We start from the raw sequence: 18,319 nt of genomic DNA, 5'->3' as shown, positions 1-18,319 counted from the left end.
AGGTTTAGATGACGATGCTGTAGGTAGATACTACTCACGCACCCTTCCCTCCAAAGCAGACCACAAAGGCTCAATAATATTGAGGTCTGATGACCGTGGTGGCCAGAGGAAATGTGAAATTCATCCACGTGCTCACAAAACCATTAATGAACAAGCGATCCCTCTGAAGTGGAGCACTGTTGTCTTGGAGCCCATCTTCGACACTGAGTAACCAACAACGTACAGTAACGAAGTGTTGTTGCAAGAAAACGGCGAGTGGCTCTTTACTGCAGCTGGATGGATGAGAAGGCAATGAAAGCTGATAATCAGTTGATATAACACTTTCTGCAGAACATCGATCAAAATAAACTGTGCAACACAATTAAATGTCCACATCTTCTAAACCCCGTAATAGTATCCCATTGCGACGCAGAAGTTTAATATTTGGCTCAAAGCTGCCTACAACTTTCTTTGGTTATGATACAAAAGCTTGGCGCCCTGCAACGCTACGGAAGGTTTCCACGATACTTCGAACAGCAAGGTGCCGACACTTGTGGGAAAAAAGGGACAGAACTAAGTGCGTTAATGATGTCACATTGACACCAAATTTTACAACAAATGGTTCAAATGGCTCTGAGCACTATGGGACTTAACTTCTGAAGTAATCAGTCCCCTAGAACTTAGAACCACTGAAACCTAACTAACCTAAGGACATCACACACATCCATGCCCGAGGCAGGATTCGAACCTGCGACCGTAGCGGTCGCGCGGTTCCAGACTGTACCGCCCAGAACCACTCGGCCACCCCGGCCGGCATTTTACAACAGTTCTGTATTACCCCACCAGGGACGTGTTACTCGAAGGTAAGGTCATCACACATCGTCTTACCCACATTGCATCCCTGTTTTCGACGTCTCCTCGAGGGAGGCCATAACTGTGACTCTCAGCGTTGAAATCACGGAGTTTTTTACTGTGGCAGAGGAAACCATTTCAGACACACCGCCGCTCAGTATCGATACGAACAGGCCTAACAGGGTAACACAAATAGCGTCATTGAAACCACCTCTTCCCTTGACGCTACACTGCTAAGGGATTCGGTCTTGTTCAGTTGGGGTGTAGCCTCATGAGGTCCTTACGAAGAGCTAGAATCGTCCAGAGGGTGTTGGCAGCGTAACGAGATGCCACGTACGCTTTGTTATTGCTGCTAGTACTGTCATCTGTAGCATTCGACTACGAAATGTGTGGACATCGACACCCCAGTGGAGGTCGTGCATTCATTGGCGCTATTTCGTGATCCCTTAAGATTACTTCGTATCGATGCTGAGCGGCAGTGATTCTGAAACGCTTTTCTCGGACACAGACAAGAACATTGCCTAATGTCAACGCTGCGCGTTGTTGTTCTGACCTCCATCGAAGAGGTGTCGAAAGATGGGATGAATTGTGGGTAGGAAAGGGTGCCACTATTTTCCCACTGTGTGACACGTCCAAGGAGGATTTTTAAAAATTTGTGGTGAAATTTGATGCTATAATGACCCACCGTAAAAGTCACACGATCTACTGAATTTCGGCCTTTCCTTCGCATGTGTCGACACCTGACTGTTTGAAGCGACACCTACCCTGAGGGTCATGTTGCAAGGGGTGACGGTGCTGCCCAATTACACAGGACTGCTGCAGACACCTTTCATCCAAATATCATACTTCTGCATCCCAGTGGGAAAAAACTATAGGGTTTTGAGAAAAAGAGCCTTTAATCGCATAGCGCAGGGTAATTCAATGTATCTGAAACACAGAATGTGGACTGTGTTAAATTACCTTCGGAGTCATGGGCGCCGGTACGGATGCACCATCGCAAGCGTTCCCAGAGAAGAGTAGAGAGCTCTCCTGCAACCACTGCACAGCAACGATCGCTCAGGCTGCGGTCGCTGGTTTGCTGCCTGGCGGCAGCAGAATTTGTGGCGAAGACTACAGGACTGCGCCAGCAGAACTGGTAGTGACTTCACACATACGGCAGGTGCCATCATTGTCCCTGCCGTGTCGAACAAGACGTTCTCTGGAGGGCTGGCATTTAAAAACTGGTTCTCATGGCTGAACTCGAGGAAGGTCTGTTTCTGTGGACCCTCGCGAACCGGCTGGAACAGGGAAATGGCCCGGGCCTGGTATAATCGGCAGCGCATGTCGATAATGCGGAAGTCGGTGGGTTTATTGAAGGCTGTCTCCAAGGCACTGCCACCCAGAATGGTGTCGTGGATGTCTTGCTGCTGCTGAAGGACGCTGAACAAGAAGGGCGACGGCCAGTTGCCACCGATATCCGTGGATGTGACAAGATTTAGGCGCTCCAAGTTCTGCTAGATTTCAACTCGTTTCGCTACCTTTTGATGGACCTGATCAGCCAAAAGATCACATAAGCCGTGGCAATAATGCGATCTTGCTGAGTAACTCTGGTGCCCATGGAATATCAAGAAATGGCTGTCAAAATTGTCACGTAACCCTCGCCATGTTTCATTCACAGGACGTAAACTCTGCCAGAAGTTGAAAACAATGTGAGACAAGAGTCATTCGAATAATAAGATGAAATATTTCTAACTTCACGCGCAAAGATTCCCCGTCCAATTAGCAAAATCAAAATGTTTAATTATTTGTTTGACCAAACTGTGCGAGATGGCGCATTGGACTCGCATTCGGGTGAACGACGGTTAATATCCCAGTCCGGTCATCCACATTAAGAACTTCCGATTTTTCCCTAAATCACTCGAAGCAAGTTTCGGGTTGGTTTCTTTCAAAAAGTCACAATCCCTTCCCATCTCTTCGTAATCAGAGCTGTGCTCTGCCTGTAATGACCGCGCTGACAGTGGGATGTTAATATCTACCCTCTTTCTAATTAAGTAAGTGTTGTCATGCATATGAAATTTACTTCAGTTCTGGGAACGTTTCTAAACTGTTAAACTCATTCTCCGGTCGACTGTTCAGACTATAGTCTCCTATTCCTTTCCCTAATCTTACATTCGCTCCTATCCCAGGTGCTTCAGTATCTTCTAACAGCATGTAACAGAGAAGAGATGCATGGAACTCTCACCTTTTTGTCACACGCTGACTAAGCATTCACTCTCCTCGTCACTTGTTATATTCTCGCTATCATCGGACTAATACCTTCAGACTTCTGTTCAACTCTTCTCTTGCTCCTGCTCTTCATTCACCATAAAGTGCATGCTTCCTGCTTCCCGTTGTAAATCACGGAATTGGATCCCTTACAGTATCTAACAGAGCAATTTTCTTTCAACTATGATGGAATTGGGGTACATTTGACTTGCATTCATGTGGAGGATGATTCACATCTTCACCTGGGCATCCACATTTTGTTTTTCCATGTTTTCCTCAAATAGCGTAATGGGAATTCCAGGTTGTTCCTCTGAAAAAGACAGTGCTGATTGCCTGCGCTATATTTTCTTCCATCACTAATCCACACTTGTCTCCCCCCTCTAATGACTGCGTCGCCGCCGGGAAATCAAACTTCAACCATACTTTTTATTTTTTTATTTTACTATTGACATGCCAGTTATACTTCTGTGCGAATCACTGAAGAGACCGGCGTTGGTTAGCGCCCTGGCCGTCTTGTTCAGTTGATGAGGCCTTGCGTTTCTCACAATGTCCGTAAAATTCATGTAGTGCCGTTGGCGTATTACCTAGATAACCCATGTTAGTGTGTTAGATCTCTCAGGAGTCGTAAAGCCGTCATGCTATTCGGGAATGAACTTCGTGAAAGCCTACTGTGAGTCGTTAGGATTTAAATGGTTCAAATCGCTCTGAGCACTATGGGACTTAACATCTAAGGCCACTAGTCCCCTAGACTTAGAACTGCTTAAACCTAACTAACCTAAGGACATCACACACATCCATGCCGCGACCGTAGCAGCAGCGCAGTTCCGGACTGAAGCGCCTGGAACCGCTCGGCCACAACAGCCGGCAGTTGTTAGGGAGTAATCTCAATAGCGGCTTCTTACACAAGAAGCAGTGTTGTTAGTAACTGGTCGATAGCTCCTAGGATCTTTCTTGTTACTCTTGTTACTACCCCCCTACGTACTCTACAATTGTAAAGAGTCTAGGGTTTGTTCATCCCTTCGTTGCTGAACTTATTCGGCGGTTAGTTACCTCGCCATTCACTGGGATCAAATTTTCTTAACTTAGTTAATGTAGGAGGCTTAAATATCACGCCAGGGAATTTACGGACGACCCATGGTTAGTACTCAAGTGTAAAAATTAGGTATGCTCAGTGTCAAGAAATGCGCCTGTGATATAGGTACTGGTTGGTTATGTATTATATTGTTGTATTTGTTGTGGACACAGTTTTTCAATGGATGAACCAGGGTTAGAGGCGGTTACCACTGTTGCCATGGCTCATACTTTTTTAAATCTGATGGTTGAAATCCAGGCAGACAATAGAGAGTTGCGAAAGCATTTAATTGCATGAGAGGATGGATTAGCATCTGTAACAACCTCTTAACAGCTGCTAAACTGGGATCTATTTCGGAGAATCAGTTTTGGTATATGTGAAATTACGTTTCGTTGGAGACGGTAAGATTTAAGTAATGGATAATGAGGAATTAGGGAATTCGCAGACGGTCGATATTCTGAGGACAGGCTTCAAACAGCGATACAGTAGGAAACATGCTTTAATTAGCACAAGGAGAAGTTGACAAATGTATCAAAAAACGGGAAATCCACTGAATACGTTGAAGGCAGGATTAGAAAGATGATTGTCAATAGATAATAGTTGACGCAGCGTGATAATACCAGTAGGGCCTTTCTGGGAGAAGCAGAACAGAGAGTATTTGATACATTTTTGGGGGTTAATAAGCAATTTTTGAAGATAATTTTCTGACAAGTTTCCCAGGAACTTTGCTGAGGCCATAGAGTTGCCGCCGGCATTGGAAGAGTTAGAAGTGTTGACATGAGTTCGCAATAGAAACGGAAATTTACTGCAGGGGTTAAATATTATCGGAGTGGACAATCGCGCCAGTACGATGGGAATGGCGTGGTCTGCAATGTAAGGTGTGGGCTTATGGTGCACCGAGAACGGGACTGAAGGAAAAATCCTGACAAAAGACATGATAAGTGCACACCGTGTTGGAATGGTAGCTCAACGTTGAATGGCAGTGGGGTTCCGGAGCGGCCTAAGCATATGCAGTGGTTGCTTATTGGATGTTGAGAAACGTACGGTTTCACTGGACACAGGTTCGCAGGTCTCTTGGCAAGTTTGGACCTCATGGTTAAACGGAAGTTGGGCTCACCATGACGTAGGTTGAGTGGAATGGGCATTCACTAGGTTCTGCGTTATTTAGTTTTTGAGTTTCGGCGAAAAATCTCTCTTGTATAGAACTGCTGTCCAATGTTGGCGATGGTTACTGCACTGTCTTACGCTTATGTCCCTTGCTTAAACGTCACGCTAAAACAAACCTTTGATCGACGCATGGTTCAGGTTTATGGGTCATCGTTTCATATGGGGGACAATGCTCACAGTGGCACACTGTCGCAAGTTGATTCTTGGCGAAAGTGGAACCACTTAGCATTCTCAGTGCTTCCCCAATACTTGTCCATGAACGCAAAATACAGGCGATTTTAGCAGCGTTCAAAAATTTATATCTAGGAAAATATCTAACATAATATACCAAAGTAACAGAAGTCCAATTTGTCGCCTCAAATATACAAATATGAACCAAATCAAGTCTGGTATAACGTGGACAAATTATATTATTATACATGCTGTCGTTTACGTAAAACTGAAAGTCATTCATTCCTACAGGTAGAGTAAATTATTTGATAAATACGTAATGATTTGTGCTTAATATTGTATTTAAATAAAATAGCACTTTCTACATGGGTTTATACTGCATTTTAGTATGAACTATTTGAAACCAGGGTTCCATAGACAACGCGTCACAGCACTTTTCGCATTGATAACGTGTCTCCTTGCGGGACGCTTTCCCAGTTTCTTTCTTTGATTTTGAAGAACAAACATAACGTACACGGAAGGCATATTTCTTGCTTGCATGGTAAATGTTGCAAGAAATGTCTCTGTGTCAGTCAACGTACAGGTTCGCTTTGGTTACTTCGAGCTGTTGGCAAGATAGGTAAATAAATCAGTTATTGGTATTTTCTCTGTCTGAAATGAACTGTGTAACCGAAATGCATTCGGTACTCCTAGTAAGAGCAAATTAAAAATCAGTTTCCGCCACCATTTTACAGTTCTGTGCCTGAACACATTGTACTACAGCAGCCTTCAAAGACACATATGTCGTCTAAATCATCTTCACTATCTAGACATCAACAATGTCTCGAAAATTCAGCAAAACGGAAATTTCTTCATCAGATAAACCACGGCGCACCATTTCTCTTACACAGAATACCAATAATACGCCCTATTCGCAGGCAAAGCAATGACTCACGACGAACGAAATACCGGGGAAAAAGACGCACAATCACGCCATCTATACGTGCAATTAATACATAATAGTATAAACATCGTTTATCGATAGTCACAGCTGCGGAAACAACACGCAGTGCTTTTTAATCAACAGAACTCGCTGGCTCCTAGAACCTACGGACTTGGCGCTTTTGGAAGGGAGTGCGGCCCGTAGAATCTATGTGCTTGACGCTGAGAGAAACTTCATCCAAGGCCACAACCAGGAGTTTTGTATGCAAACAAGTGTTTCTGAGCAAGTCGTCATCGTTGGAGTAAGTAGTTTTGGGACCACAGATACGAAGTAGTCCTAAGGGTTGACAGTCACAAAGTTGGAGATTTTACAGGGAGACGATATGCATAGAGCAAATTCGGACCATAAACTTAAGCAGGTGCCAGTTTAGCTGCATCACAGGAGAAGGTAGCGCACTTGGAAGGAGCAGAGACAATGGCAACGGAACATTTATTGTCGGAGTATGAGGATGTGGGACTTTTCCAGGGCCCCGGTGACAAAGCATAGAATCCCAGAGGAGAAGTAGCTGCGTGGGTATCGTAAACCATACAGAATTTTACATCACCGACAAATAAGGATGGAAAATTTTTTTAACTAGCAGTTATGGGACGATGTTATTCATGAAACAACTAGCATCTGGGGATCGCCAAGAATATTTAGTTGCACGGTTACTGGTAAGTTCATCTTAACTATTTGGTATGATACACTGTAAGAAGCAAATGTACTTTCCAGTTCACATCGCGACTCAGTACAAGCAATTGCTTGCTTGCTTCGCATGACTAAATCAGGACCCTACTCAATCGACAGCCGTCCACATTGGGCGTATTCGACCATTCCTGGGCGCATTGAGGCTTTACGTTCATTACCGGAGTTAACCTAAAACTAAGAGACGGGTTCACAAATGGAAAATGGCACAACAGAGTGAGCACGCTGAGCCTGAACAATCTGTGTGTATTTTGAGATGTGCTTTAAGAACTAGAGTTAATCTGAAATAAAGAAAATGGTCCTTATGTAAGAGGAAGATGAATGGCTATATGAAGAGAAGTGAGATCTGCATCATAACAGTCGTTCAGTGGGAAACGTATAGCAATTGCCAGCTGCTGAATGGAAAAAGAGGCAGCTCTCAAACTCTTTTCCTTTTGTGTTACAGCTGTTCTGTACAGTTTGGGCAGTTAATTCTTGAAAAATTATGTCATGGAGAGGTGAGGATATTGACACAGATGTACTTAGTGAAGCTCAGGTTAATACAAGGAAAATATTAAGTATGGATAATGTTGATGTATATCTTATATAATGTATTTCACTGTACTTATGCAGGCTCTAGTTTCTAATGGAACACTGTTAGCGAAAGTAACCCACAGTTTTCATGGAGTTTAGCAGTGGCCAGGTTGTATTAGTGGAATGGTTGTGGCGCCCAATGATTTCAGGGCAGAAAGTAAGCAACGCTTGACCCTTGAGGTGTAAACAAAAGAGCTGCGCTGATGCTAGAAGGAGCACTTTACGATATGCTCCTCATTGGTAGTCCAAAATGTCGTGGGGAAACGCGGAACACGTGCGGGAGGAAGCCGACGGAACGTCCTTGTAACAATACCGTATTTTCTGAAAGTGGGTCTGCATCTGGTGTACTAATTGCATGACCTAGCCGTAGCTATCACCATCTGCTATGAGAAAGGACACTCAAGAAAAAAGAAAATTTGGAATTACGGAACAGTGGGACAGTGTTAAACGAGACACAATGTGACATCTCGGAACCGACTTTTTAGCCTTCAGTGACAATAAAAGGAACTATGGTTTTGAAACTAACGAGTTCTGTGCTGTGTGTACGACACAATGTTTTCGAAACTGTGTCGTAAAGAACTTAACCTACCTATATAATATCCTAGATACCGCCAGCGTAATTAGTTCTTCGACACTCTAATAGAAGCACAGAGAGGATGCATTAGCGCAAGGCAGATGACGCAGAATATTGGCAGTACCATAGTGGTAGCCAGTACCAGTTCTTTCGTTCACGGGAAGTTTGTTAATGTTGATCATCGCTTGTGTGGCCTACTTCCACTATCAGCAGGGGAAGGTATGCCCGATCCAAACTCCCAGTCCATTGCCTATCAGCTCAACGGACCGACCACACGGTTTCAAGAATATGGGGTTACCCATTGCCATACAATGAATGATGGAATGTGCAGGGAAGAAAACAGGCTATATAAAGAAATATAAATAAGGATGCGAGAGAGAAGGCACCATAACTGCAGAGTAAAAATGTGAACACATCAATTGTTTTAGTAGCTCGCAAGTTAAGCGGTAATCTAAAATTCAGAGGACCAAATTCTCCCAAGGGGCCAACAAGTGTTGTAACATCAGCTGGATGTATGACTTCACAACAACCACAGGAGCACGTACGTCCTCCGATAAAAAAAATCCTGCACTGGGTGCTAAAGTAATGCTGACGTAATATTCTTCTACGCAGTGGAGTACTGTTGTGGTGCGATGGGTTGCTTCATGCGTCGCACAATGATGCACTTCTGCAGTTATCTACGTGACAGGAAATAGGCTCCTGTAAGAAGATACCGGAGCTCTATGGGTAAAAATCCTCCAGTTCACCTACTAGTGGCACTTGTTCTTGGACTTCATATGTCTCCGTCGCTGTGACAATCTCGATGACAGTCATCAGTCAAATGTGTGGCCGAGCCACTACAACATCACGCAAAGCGGTGTAATCAGTTAGACGAAGCTGCCGGTTTACGAGCTGCCAGATAGACTGGTGGTTCCGGTTCTAAAACATGTACTGCCGAATGGACGGTTATTTCTGTGTGTCACTGCCTTACACTCCGTGCTGCTCCAAGAGTCTTGGGTTCAAAGTGGGCCGTTTGGATACACTTTCCGGGCGCCTCCAGGGGCCTGCATTACACACGAGACCAGTCGTAGGCTCACGGGTTGCCAAGCTGATTCCTTCATTGTATCAGGAAGGCCACGCATGCTTCAGACCGTGTTTTGTTGAAGATTCACGCCGCCACCCTGGTGTCCACACCCGCTATCCGGTTCCTGGTAGCACATCAACCTCTTGTACGAAAGTCATTATTGATTGAGCATCCTTGATGCCGCATTGGCCGCGATATTGAAAGATCTTCACCAGCTAACACCGCACAAGCAATTCTGGGGTATAAGTGTCTGTCGTGGCTAGTACTGGTGTCGGTGTTCTCCGCCGCTACCCTGTGTCATCATACAAGAATTAATCTGCCACCGCTCGTCTCCTGTTAGATACGTACCAGAATACTAACACTCATGTGGAAACATGAAAGTGGTATAAGCCAACCAAACGGAAGTCTAGCTGCACATTGTAAGTCCTGCTCCTTTGCCAGAAACGGAAATTCAGTTTTTGAGGCCCTTGACTTCCAGTGATTGAATTATACGCAAGAGATATTTAATTCCGTAGCTAAGTGCTCAACACGTCGGACTGCTGTGCAGGCGATCCTAAACTGGCAGCATTTTCCTTTGCAGGGGGACTTTAACGGGTTGCACTCAGCCTTATGACGCCGACTGAGCAGCACCTTGAGTGAGAGTTAGCAGCTCCGAGATTTAGGAAGTTGACAGTGGGCAGTAGAGTAGTGTGCTGACTGCATGCACCTCCATAATTCATTCGAGTGAAGCCGTTGGCAGAGGGTAATATGGCGGCTTGCCGGTAGTGAATGGACCAACAGGACCAACAGACGGAGATTTAGCCTTTTATGTCAGTCATAGGAGTGTAGATGTATCTGATTTATTTGTTCCGTCACATTTTAGCCAAAGTAACTACAATACACTATCGTTTTGTGAGCTCCCATCTCTCGTTTGATTAATAACATTTGTTTTTAAAAATGTTATCGAAATGAGCAGAGGATCACTCTAGTAGAAAACGTAGTTCCAAAACGTGTCTAAGGGGCCGAGACCTTTCCAATTCTTTCGTAATCGGAGTTTTTACTACTTCTGTAATGAACTATGAAATCTACCTCAATTCTGAAATTGTTTTTAAGTTATTAAACATGTTCTCCAGTTGGCTGTTCCCACGGCAGTCTCCTATTCAGTTATTATTGTTACATCCACATCTGTCCCAGAGTACTTCAGTATCTTGTATCGATCCACAACATCTAATCCAGAAGAAATGCATGAAACTCTCACTTTTGTTGCACGCTGACTAAACATTCTCCCACCTCGGCACTCGTCCCATCTCTCACTTCCAACGGACTGATACCTTCGGACTCCTATCCAACTCTGTCCTGATGTTACTCTCCTACCGTCATAAACACGTACTTTCTGCTGTAAATCCACGCAGTTGGCTTCATTATAGTATCTAACAGCAATTTTCTACCAAATGTGGTTTCGTTGCTGTATACTGGACTTGCATTCACGAGAACGATGATCCATATCTCTACATCGACATCCGTTAAACTCACTTCTAACAGCCATCGAAAATTATAGTTCTCACAGTTTTGTAACAGTTATCACCCGTAAATGATGAAATAAAACAGAGTTGATTCGCTAGTTCTAGTAGCACTGAGAGACTCTGCAAGGGAAACAGCACTAGGTACATCACGGAAAATATGCGAAGCTGCTTGCAGGGAAGAAGTCTAGCAATCGACAGAGCATGCTTTGGAGCCGTCACACGAGGCAGCAAGCTAGCTCACAGCGAATCTTACGCCACGTGGGATGGACCTTAAGCTCCTCCCCTTCTGAGACGCATGCACATTTACAACGAGCGCTCGTCTGTACGTCCTCAGTGTCCATTTACTTAAAATGTTTTGTGTACAGTCCAGAGGTTAATGAAAACAAGAGTGCGATGGATCTGCTTAAATCTGCTTATTTACGTTTTCTGTAATTGCTGAATGAAGATAAAAGTTAATTGCTGAAGTAACTAATACCATTGTAACTAAGAGGCATAGGGAACACTTCGTTTAGTCACAACAAGTGGATTATGGTTGGGTGGTGTGGTCATAAGTGCCCTGTCTCAAAGTCATGGTACTGTTGCGTGATTAGTCACTCTTACCAAAACAAAAAGCAAAGGTCATATAACAAGAGGCAAAATAATAAAAAAAAAGTCACGTACAGTTTCCACATACAGTTCCATGATATCTATTCATATTGTTCTGATACATTAAAAAGTACCGGTATTAATAAAACAGTGGGTGGCACACGCATGCTGGTTGATCGTGAAACAAATAGGATAAGCCAGCTACCCAAAAGTACAGAAAAAACATCGTAAAAATGAATTGGGCTGTAGTCCTGACGCCACAAAAAATATCAAGAATTTTCTTGCCACTGTCATCGCTTAAAATTAGGGGTACGTCCATCGGTAGACCAAAGACTGCCCTAATATCAGTATACAAAACACACAACGTTAAACTGAAGCACAGTGAGCGTGACGCCACAAACGCTGTATTCCGACAAATCTTAATATCGCAGAATATAAGCATGTCTCGTTCGGCATTGTCAAATACAAAAGCAAGGGAGGATCGCTTCGTCCCACCTTTGAGTTGAGGAAAAAATGCGCCATGGTCGAACAATTGGTTCGACCACCCGTAGCTTCTGGTTGGGCACTTCCAGCCACCACCTGGTCCACTCAGCAATCAGTCACATTGCTACTCACGACACGACTACCTCTGTCTGTATGGGGGCGGACGATATAGTAAACTCTCGTGGCTCCTTGGCACTGAGTCAAACAAAGCTTGGATGGCGTGTACAGGTACTGTAAATGGGTTTTCTCTTTCGATGCTAGTCAATTGTCAGGATGAGCATTACTGCAAAGGGCATTTGATTCTAAAGTATTATGACAGGGTGAAAAACACTAAATAAATTACTTTTTTCTCTCTTAACAACATGTGGGCATGGTGGGTTGTTCCTTGGCTCGGGTATGAGGTAGAATGAAACAGCATTTTTACATAAGACAACTTTTATTGAAGATTCGTACAACGGTTTTCTTACTGAATTGTTCTGGCTGGGAGAGCGGCAGCTGTGTCGTTTGCGAAGCCTTCTGCTTGCGTGAGCGACGGCGTCTGATTACGCCTGGCGGTGTGGATCTCGTGTCGCCGTTTCACCCAGTTAACTGGAGACGCGCATCGTGCTGTGGCCCGTTTAATTATTGAGAACGAAGTCATGAATAGGATGGTGATACCTTGGATGTGGCGTCCCAGGGTTTCTCTTCTCTGAGCGGCCGCATGTGTTGTGCACCGGCCAGCGGAGCGGCGCGGCAGGGGAAGGCCAATTTCCCGGACTCGAACAACGGACTCCAGCTTGCCAGTCTTAGGCTGTCAGATCTTCATCCCAGCTCACAGGTGACTGCTGATGTGAGGCCGTCTCCTTCCCGTCCTCACGAGTCACCCGAGTACGGAAAAATCAGTCTTCGAATACCTTCTAACTTCCGTCTTCTGGCGGCGAGGCTGCTGCTTGCTGTTCCATTACAGCGGCGGACTTGGTGCTTCTGTGTACAATGTAGTCTCTTCCTGCATGACGGTCTTCAGCACTGAAACTGAACTGAAAACTACTACTGTCGGGCCCACTGCGTCTCGCCTATTTATTTACTTCAGTTCACTGGAGGTGAACGACTTCACTGTCATTGCCTCTTCTGTCACGTTGAAAAGCTTCTCGAAGAATCTTTTTAACGTCGGTAATTGGCTCTTGGAATGTAGGCGAGGGCCTTTGATCACATGTGACAATTGAGAAACACGTGAGCCGGTCATTGCCCCTTCTGTCACGTTCAAAAGCTTCTCGAAGAATCGTCTTAAGGTCGGTCATTGGCTCTTGGAATGTAGGCGAGGGCCTTTGGCTTTATGTGACAATTGAGAAACACGTGAGCCGGTCATTGCCTCGTCTATCGCGTTGATAAGCTTCTCGAAGAGTCTTCTTAACGTCAGTCTTTGGCTCTTGGTATGTAGGCGAGGGCCTTTGATCACATGTGACAATTGAGAAACACGTGAGCCTGTCGGGTGATGCCCTGACGGCTGAATTGACAGCTCCGCTTATGTGGGGAGGGCGATGGCTTCTATTGAATGTGCTGACTTGCAAGCGCCGGACGTTGCCACTGCTGCTCTGTCCGCTGTTTGCTAGTGTGTAATTCTTCTAAACTAAACTAAGTTTTTCATTTATTTTCTAATTTCTACTTCACTTCACACTGATTTCACTAATATATTTACCTATCTAAAGTACCACTCAACAGTACAGCTGCCCGTGCAGCTTCAACACGATACCAGAGTTCATGAAGAGTACTGACTGCCATATTGTGACGAGCCAGTTGCTCGGCCACCATCGACCAGACATTTGCAATTGGTGAGAGATCTGGAGAATGTGCTGGCCAGGGCAGCAGTCGAATATTTTCTGTATCCAGAAAGGCCCGTACAGGACCTGCAACATGCAGTCGGGCATTATTATTCGCAGGGAGGGTAGAGCCACAGGTCGTAACACATCTGAAATGTAACGTCCACTGTTCAGAGTGCCGTCAATGCGAACAAGAGGTGACCGAGACGTGTAACCAATGGCACCCCATACCATCACGCCGGATAATACGCAAGTATGGCGATGACGAATATACGCTTCCAATGTGCGTTCACCGCGATGTCGCCAAGCACGGATGCGACCATCATGATGCTGTAAACAGAACCTGGATTCATCCGAAAATATGACGTTTTGCCATTCGTGCACCCAGGTTCGTCGTTGAGTACACCATCGCAGGCGCTCCTGTCTGTGATGCAGCGTCAAGGGTAACTGCAGCCATGGTCTCCGAGCTGATAGTTTATGCTGCTGCAAACGTCGTCGAACTGTTCGTGCAGACGGTTGTTGTCTTGCAAATGTCCCCATGTGTTGACTCCGGGATAGAGACGTGGCTGCACGATCCGTTACAGCCATGCGGATAAGATGCCTGTAATCTCGGCTGCTAGTGATATGAAGCCGTTGGGATGCAGCACGGCGTTCCGTTTTACCCTCCTGAACCCACAGATTCCATATTCTGCTAATAGTCCATGGATCTCGACCAACGCGAGCAGCAATGTCTCGATACGATAAACTGCAGGCGCGATAGGCTGCAATCCGACCTTTATCAAAGTTGGAAACGTGATGGTACGCATTTCCCCTCCCTACATGAGGCATCACAACAACGTTTCACCAGCCAACGCCGGTCAACTTATGAAATGTCCCCTTTAAACAATTATACATGACTGTGCTTAAACTGACACACAATATTTTGTTAGCGCAACGCAATCTGACTTTCAAAATTCCCTACAAAAGAATGGCCCTGACTAACATTAAACTATACCTTTCACAAATCACTTACCTCACAAAAATCTTCGCTGCTCAAGCTACTGCAATACAGCGAGCGCCACTACTGCCAGCTAAATAAAAGATTCAAACTATGGAAGGCACTAACTACTGATAGGGATAGTTAGCAAATGAAAGATATTAATAGAGAACAAACAATGTATTTACCTTGATATCATCATATATAAATATAGCAGTTCATGACAAATTTCAAAACTCCACCATCTCTCTCCCCACATCCGCCACTGCTGGCGGCTCACCTCCAACTGCGCAACGCTACGCGCTGTTCACAGCCAGCTGCCTAACACTACAATGGCGAGTATTACAACAATGCAAACCAGCCACAGACTGCATACAGCACAGCCAGTGATTTTCATATTGAGCGCTACGTAACTTTGCCAATAAGAAAACATAAACAGCCTACTTACATAGAGAAAACATAAACAGCCTACTTACAAACTGCTGTTTGCGTATGAGAAATCGGTTGGAAACATTCCTCATGTCAGCACGTTGTAGGTTTCGCCACCAGCGCCAACCTTGTGTGAATGCTCTGAAAAGCTAATCATTTGCATATCACAGCATCTTCTTCTTGTCGGTTAAATTTAGCGTCTGTTCCACGTCATGTTCGTGGTGTAGCAATTTTAATGGCCAGTAGTGAAGTGTTGGCAGAAGAGCCAACACTGTGTTGCTAGAGGAGGCCGAAATGCACGCGTTTAATTATACGCTGACTGGCGCGAGTTCTGGAACAGGTCAGAGAAATAAGACTAGCAAAACAGGAGGTACTGGTAGAATACTTAACTTTAATCCACAATCGGTGAACATCTCTCTTGACTTTACATAATTTCCATTTCAATATACACTGGTAATGGCGCCTTGCTAGGTCGTAGCAAATGACGTAGCTGAAGGCTATGCTAACTATCGTCTCGGCAAATGAGAGCGTATTTGTCAGTGAACCATCTCTGGCTAAGTCGGCTGTACAACTGGGGCGAGTGCTAGTAAGTCTCTCTAGGCCTGCCGTGTGGTGGCGCTCGGTCTGCAATCACTGACAGTGGCGACACGCGGGTCCGGCGTATACTAATGGACCGCGGCCGATTTGAAGGCTACCACCTAGCAAGTGTGGTGTCTGGCGGTGACACCACATTCCTCCCCCGCAAATCGGCGGACGGTTGTGTTATAAGGCTTCTGCCCGCCGTGGAGAGGACCCCATGTTGACGTATGCGACGAGATGGGGAGCCTAACAACAGGCGAGGCTGTGCCACCCGCACCCTGCCATTCGGTCCGAGGGGAGCTAGGAAACGCCTGAAAACCTAGCCCAGGGTGCACGTCAACATGCGGTGTATGCACCCGTAGAGAGACAGGAGGGGCCGAAGGGTCGACCTCCATCACGTCGGGGTACCCGACGGGCGTAGACGACATGTGGTCCGGAGCGGGCAAGAGTTCCATGTCGGAGGACAGCTGGTCACGGGAAGCGATCGGCGGCGCGTGACGCAGGGAGGCGCTTGGCGGCTGCAGCGAAGTGTCCACTGCGGGCGTCGCCGGCGGGAGAACAGACGGCGGCGGCGGCGGCGGCGGCGGCGGCGGCGGCGGCGCGTCGCCGTGGGGCAAAATGGAAGGCATCGTCGGTAACACCTGGGGATGAGGCGAGCCAGTAGATGGGTCCCCAGGGCGCTGACCGGACGGCACCGTCGCTGAAAGCAGACGGAGAGCCGCAGAACCCGTGCGATGACAGAGGCACAGCTGATTGAGATGCCGACGCACCTCACCAGAGGCCCCCAAAACCAAATACATAGCGCGGCCGAGGCAGCAAAGAATGCGCCCTGCGAGCCAACGCCGTGAACCTCGATAGTTGCGATAGTATACAACGTCGCCTGGAGCAAAAGCAGGTGGCTGCCGCTGCACAGGGAACGGATGCGGCGGATGCAGCAAAGACATCAAGGTTCGATGAGGACGACCGTGGAGCAACTCAGCCGGAGAGCGACCATCTCGGGGCTGAGAGCGATACGAGGACAAAAAGAGCAATAACGCGTCCTCCCGAGAATGCGACTCTTTCAACTTCAACATCTGTGACTTGAAAGTCCGGACCAATCGTTCAGCGGCACCGTTTGACTGAGGCGAAAACGGCGCGAATGTCAGATGTTGAATACCATTGACCTTGGAGAATGACTGAAATTCTGCGGACATGAATTGTGGGCCATTGTCGGAAACAATAGTCTGTGGAACACCTTCAATGCAAAAGATAGCGGATAACGATTGGATGGTGGCAGATGACGTCGTGGAAGACATCCGGACAACAAAAGGGAAATTACTGAATGAATCTACCACAACCAAACATCGAGCATTCCAGAAGGGACCAGCAAAATCGATGTGTATGCGTTGCCAATGGGAAGTGGCTTTCGGCCATGCAAAGGATTTTCGCGGCGGTGCAGATTGTTGTTCGGCACACGCCATGCAAGAAGAGCACATATTCGTAATCGCAGCATCGATTCCGAACCAAGTACAGTGCTGACGAGCAAGTTGTTTCGTGCGGTCTATACCCCAATGTCCTTGGTGGAGAAGCCGTAAGACGGAGAACTGTAACAAACGTGGGACTACGACCCTGGACTGATCATTATCAGAACGCAACAGCAAAACACCACGTCGAACAAAAAGTCTCTCCTTGTGAGCAAAAAATCGGCGAACCAACGGTTCCTCGATCCGTGACTTTGACAAGGGCCATTGCGTAGCAACAAAACGCAAAACGGTGGCAAGGACAGGGTCAGGAGCTGTGGCTGTAGCTACACGACGAAAATCAATCGGAAACGATTCGACCACGTCATCGGTTTCCGCATCAATGAACATGCAAGCAAGTTCGGAAGAATCGAATGCTCTACCCTCAGCAACAGGCAAACGGGACAACGCATCAGCGTTTCCGTGCTTAGCAGTGGACCGATAAAAGATATCGTAACGGTACTGCGAGAGGAAAATTGACCAGCGAATAAATTTCTGCGCTGTACGTGGAGGTACAGGCTTGTTCGGATGAAAAAGTGACGTCAAAGGTTTGTGGTCGGTGATGATGGTAAAGTGACGACCATACAAGAAATCATGAAACGTAGTAACACCAAATACGAGAGCCAAAGCTTCTTTCTCGATCTGTGAATTATGTCTTTGCGCAGACGAGAGCAATTTGGACGCAAAGGCAATAGGGCGATCATGCGATCCATCTTTGTGCGCAAGCACAGCACCGATCCCGAAATCCGATGCATCTACCATCAACAAAAGGGGTTTCTGGGGATCGAATGGCGTAAGGCAAGTATGTGAAAGCAACGCCGATTTCAACTGGCGAAAGGCGCGTTCGCATTCCGTCGTCCAGACAAACGGAACACCTTTACGGCGTAATCGATGAAGCGGAGCTGAAATGGAAGAGGCTCTTGGGATATATTTATGATAATAGTTGCTTTTTCCCAGCACACTCTGTAGCTGCTTCAGATTCTGCGGCGAACGCAAGTCTTGTATGGCACAGAGGTGCTCTGGACTGGGATGTATGCCTTGGGCATTGATTACATGTCCCAGATAAGGTAAGTCACGAGCAAATAACACACATTTGTCCTTCCGCAAGC

The sequence above is a fragment of the Schistocerca americana genome, chromosome X (genome assembly GCF_021461395.2).
Source record: "Schistocerca americana isolate TAMUIC-IGC-003095 chromosome X, iqSchAmer2.1, whole genome shotgun sequence".
NCBI classification, from domain to species: Eukaryota; Metazoa; Arthropoda; class Insecta; order Orthoptera; family Acrididae; genus Schistocerca; species Schistocerca americana.
Note: the sequence above shows the minus strand (reverse complement) of the source record.